Raw genomic sequence first — 5,686 nt, 5'->3', positions numbered from 1 at the left:
CAGGTGGTTCCGAGTTCGCAGTGTGTTTCACAGACTTAGGGGAGTCAGGAGGCAAGTTACTCACCACAGTAATCCTAGCTTCTGACCTGTTCTTGTAGCCATTAAGTTATTATGGTGAGACCAGTTAAGTTTCTGGTCAGTGGTAATCCCCAGGATGTTGATTGTGGGAGATTTGGTGATGGTAACACCATTGACTATCAAGTGGCAGTGGTTAGATTGTCAGTTATTGAAGATGGTCATTGCCTAGCATTTGTGTGGAGTGAATGTTACTTGCCACTTGTCAGCCCAAGCCTGGATATCATCTAGGTCTTGTTGCATTTAAACGTGGACTGCTTCAGTATCCAAGGAATCGCAAATGGCCCTGAACATTGTGCAATCATCAGCGAACATCCCCAGTTCTGACCTTATGATGGAGGGAAGGTGGAAGATTGTCGATGAAGCAGCTGAAGATGATTGGGCCAAGGACACCACCCTGAGGAACTCCTGCAGAGCTGTTCTGGAGCAGAGATGACTGACCTCCAACAACCACAACCATCTTTCTAAGTGCCAGGTACGACTCCAGCCAGTGGGGAGTTTGCCCCCGATACCCATTGACTCCAGTTTTGCTAGTGCTTCTTGATGCCACACTTAGTCAAATGCAACCTTGATGTCAAGAGCTACCACTCTCACTTTACCTCTGGAATTCAGCCCTTCCATCTGTGTCTGAACCATGGCTATGATGAGGTCAAGAGCTGAGTGCCCTATCAGAACCCAAACTGGGCATCACTGAGAAGTCTGTTACTGAGCAGGTCTTGCTTGATAACACTGATGACACCGTCCATCAGTTCACTGATAATCGAGAGTAGACTGAAGGGGCAATAATTGGTCGGGTTGTGTTTGTCCTGCTTTCTGTGTACAGGACATATCGGGGAATTTTCCACATTGTTGGGTAGATGCCATATTGTACCTGTACTGAAAGAGCTTGGCTAGGGGAGCAGCAGGTTCTGGAACACAAATCTTCAGTGCTATTGCTGGAATCTGTCAGAGCGCACAAAGTTTGTAGTATCCAGTGCCTCTAATGGTTTCTTGATATCACATGGAATGAGAAGGGTTGGCTGAAGACTGTAATGCTGGGACCACTGGAGAACGCTGAAATGCATCATCCAATCGGCACTTCTGATTGAAGATTGCTGTGAATGCTTCAGCCTTATTTTTTGCATTGATGTGTGGATCTTCCAAAACTGAGCATGGGGATATTTGTGGAGCCTCCTCCTCCAGTGAGTTGGTTAATTGTCCACCACCATTCACATCCATCTTCAAGGCATAAGCCAGGAGTGTGATAGAATACTCGCTATTTGCCTGGATAGGTGCAGCTCCAGCAATACTCGAAAAGCTTGACACTATCCAGAACAAAGCAGCCCACCTGATTGACATCCACTCGCTCCACCACCCATGTTCGGGAGTACTACCTACAAGATGCACTGCAGAAATTCACCAAAGATCCTCAGCACCTTCCAAACCCACAATCGCTTACATCTAGAAGGACAGGGACATCAGATACATTAGGACACCACTTTTTGCAAGTTCCCCTTCAAAGCGACTCACCAACCTGACTTGGACATAGAGTCATACAGCACAGAAACAGACCCTTCAGTCCAACTCATCCATACTAACAAAGTTTCCCAAAATAAACTAGTCCCACTTGCCTGCATTTGGCCCATATCCCTCTAAACCTTTCATCTTCATGTACCTATCCAAATGTCTTTTAAATGTTGTAACTGTATCTGCATCTACCATTTCCTCTGGTAGTTCATTCCGTATATGAACCACCTTCTATGTGAAAAAGTCACCCCACAGGTCCCTTTTAAATCTTTCTCCTCTCAACTTAAAAATATACCCCTTAGTTTTGAACTCCCTCACCTTCGGGAAAACATCTTTGCCATTCACCTTATCTATGACCCTCATGATTTTATAAACCTCTGTAAGGTCACCCCTCAACGTCCTACACTCCAGTGAAAGAAGTCCCAGCCTACCCAGCTTATGCTTACGTCTCAAACCCTCCAGTCCCAGCAACATCCTGGTAAATCTTTTCTGAACCCTCTCCAATTTAATAATATCCTTCCTATAGCAGGATGACCAGAACTGCACACAGTACTCCAAAAGTGGCCTCACCAACATCCTGTGCAACCTCAACATGACATCCCAACTTCTAGATTCAAAGGTTTAAGCAATGAAGGCAAGCATGCTAAATGCCTTCTTCACCACCCTGTCTACCTGTGGTGCAACTTTCAAAGAATTATGTACCTGAACCCCTAGGTCTCTCTGTTCGACAACTGACTACCCAGCACCCTACCATTGACCATAGATCCTGTCCTTATTTATTTTACCAAAATGCAATACCTCACACTTATCTAAATTCAACCCCATCTGTCATTCCTTAGCCCATTAGCCCAATCGATCAAGATCCCTTTGTAATCTTAGATAACCTTCTTCATTGTTGATTATACCACCAATTCTGATGTCATTCGCAAACCTTCTGAGCGTGCCTCCTAAATTCTCATCCAAATTGCTTAGATAAATGACAAACAAAAGTGGACCCAGTACCGATCCCTGCAGAACATCGCTGAACATAGGCCTCCACACTGAAAAACAACCACCACCACCACCCTCCGTTTCCTACCATCGAGCCAATTTTGTATTCAATTGGCAAACTCTCCCTGAATCCCATGTGATCTAACTTTACTAATTAGTCTACCATGTGGAACCTTGTCAAAGGTTTTACTAAAGTCCATGTAGACAATGTCTGTTGCTCTGCACTCATAATTTTTTTGGCTATGTCCTCAAAAAACTCAATCAAGTTTGTGAGACACAATTTCCCATGCACAAAGCTATGCTGACTATCCCTAATCAGTCTTTGCCTCTCCGAATGTATGTAAATTCTATCTTCAGAATCCCCTCCAACAACTTACCCACCATGATGTCAGTCTCACATGTTTATAGTTCCCAGGCTTCTTCCAGGCACAACATTAGACACCCTCCAGTCCTCTAACACTTCACCCATTGCTGTATATGACAAAAATATTTCTGCTGGGGCCCTGCAATTCCTTCCCTAACTTCCCACAAAATCCTGATGTACACGTCTTGGGTCCCAGAGATTTATCCACTTTGTGTTTTAGGACCTCCAGCACTTCCTCTTCTGTAATGTGGACTGTTTTCAAGACATCAGTATTTATTTACCTGAGTTCCCTAGCTTCCATTTCTTTCTCCACAGTAAAAAATGACATGAAATATTTGTTTAGTATAATCTCCCATCTCCTGTAGTTCCACACATAGTCAACTTTGTTGATCTTTAAGGGGCCCTATTCTCTCCCTAGTTACTCATTTGCTTTTAATGTACTTATAGAATCTCTTTGGATTATCCTTAACCTTATCTGCCAAGGCTATCTCATATCCCCTTTTGCTCTCCTGATTTCCCTTTTAAGAATGCCCCTACACCTCTTATACTCTTCAAGAAATTCATTTGATCTCAGTTGTCTATGCATATGAGTCCTTCTTAAATACATCACCATTCCTTCAATGTCACTGGATTAATATCCTGGAATTCCCTTACTCAGGCCATTGTGGATCAAGCTACAGCATGTGTACTGCAGTGCTGCAAGAAGGTAGCTCACCTCTCTCTTCTCAAGGGCAACTAGGGATAGGCAATAAATACTGACCCAACCAGCATCACCCATGGCCTATGAGTGAAGAAGAAAATTGACAGCTTAAAGAGTCGTTAAAGGATTAGCTTCTTTTATTGTGAGGAATGAGAATAAGTTTGATTTTACAAGAGATTAACCAGTTATTATTTTAAAGCTTTGAATTGGCTACATGAATAGGAGTTTTTTTTTCAGAAAATGTGCAGAGTGAGAGCTCTCATAGATTTTTAGATTGTCCATTATTTCCTGTTCACTTGGCTTGTGAGATCTTCACATGGTTGAGACTTGGTGAGTTGGGATTGGATGGGAGCACTGAGTTGGTTTAGAAGGGCATGGGGCCATTGGGAGGTGCTGCGAATGTTGAATTAGCATGGGATGACAGGATCCCTGGTGGGTGGATGAGGGACTGAGGCAGTGTGATGTCTAGAGGGCCTAAAACCTGTTAACCAGCTCTCACAGACTCTGGTGTCTTCCAAGCAACTGTTTCTAAGATCAATGTGTGCGACTAAGGAAAAAAACGATAGAACGAGAGTAGTGTAGATCTTGCAGCTAAATCTGAGTTGCAGGCTTTCCTTATTAATTTTCCCTCGTTTTTAAGTATACAAATAGGAAAGGTTTGGAGGGATATGGGCCAAATGCAGACAAGTGGGACTAGTTTGGTTTGAGAACATGGTCAGTATGAACTAGTTGGACAGAAGGGTCTGTTTCCACGCTTTACTCGGACCCCCAGCCTGGAGCAAAAACCTGATGGTTTATGGCTCATTTGACTGAAGTAAGCCAGCAAGTTGGGAAATTTCTGACTTAAGCTATCCATACAGTTAGTCCCTTGGCTGTACCTAGACTATTCTGTCTAATTCTGGCATCAAACTTTAAGAAAGATGTCAAGAATTAATAGGGATACAGCAATTATTAAGAGAATGATGTTTTTCCCAATATCCTTCTTTAATTGGGTATAGTGCTCCAGCAAGGGCCTAACTGTGCAATAGAATTTTAACTCAGCTACCTCAAAGGCTTGATTTCCCTTTATTATGATGTCAATCAAAAACCATTAGCAATATCAGAAAATAAACCTAAGTAAGCTTTGGAAGAAATATTTTGTTGTTAAAGCAGTCAGCTTTTATATTGTCTTTACATTGCATAAAGAGAGAGACTGGAGATTTTAACTTACGCTCTGGTTGACAGATTTCTAGCTATTTACTTCAGTTAATAGAAAATTATAACCAGATATATTAACATTGAGCTTCAAACAGCAGCAGACGCCACAACCACTATTTCAGCTGGCTAGGTAATTGAACTTTCAGAACACAGTGAGAAAGTAAAGCTAGTCAGTCAGCTCCTTTTAACCATGAATGCAATGATAATGTTGAAAGTTTGTTTGTGACAGTAATATTTTAGAAATAGAATAAAGGTATATAAACAAAAAGTCTTCAATATAGAAGAACATTTCAATGGGTTGAATTTTATCAGAAATCAGCTAAGTGTTGCTTTTAGTGAGTTGCTATGGAGGTTTTCTCTCCCTGAGGCCGAGCAACATTTCTCACACTATGTCCCTTAGCTGGCTGTATTACCTATGCACCACGTCCCTTTGGCATCCCATTTGTCATATCCTATCACTGGCCACAGTCAGTAGTGTTCACCACTAACAAGACCTTCAAGATTCCCAGTGCTGGCAGCATCTTTAAGGCTCAGCCACGCACCAGGTCAGGCTGTGAACAATGTCAGTCTGGAGCTGCCCTGAACACTTCCTATCGATTATTGCAGCTGTTTTGGACGAGAAGTTGGCACTGCACTTTATTGAACATAGAACATTACAGCGCAGTACAGGCCCTTCGGCTCTCGATGTTGCGCCGACCTGTGAAACCAATCTGAAGCCCATCTAACCTACACTATTCCATTATCATCCATGTGTTTATCCAATGACCATTTAAATGCCCTTAAAGTTGGCGAGTCTACTACTGTTGCAGGCAGGGCATTCCACGCCCTTACTACTCTCTGAGTAAAGAACCTAC

Source organism: Rhincodon typus, unplaced genomic scaffold, assembly GCF_021869965.1.
Source record: "Rhincodon typus isolate 14 unplaced genomic scaffold, sRhiTyp1.1 hic_rhity00002139, whole genome shotgun sequence".
In the NCBI taxonomy this organism is placed as follows: domain Eukaryota; kingdom Metazoa; phylum Chordata; class Chondrichthyes; order Orectolobiformes; family Rhincodontidae; genus Rhincodon; species Rhincodon typus.
This window is presented reverse-complemented; position numbering follows the sequence as displayed.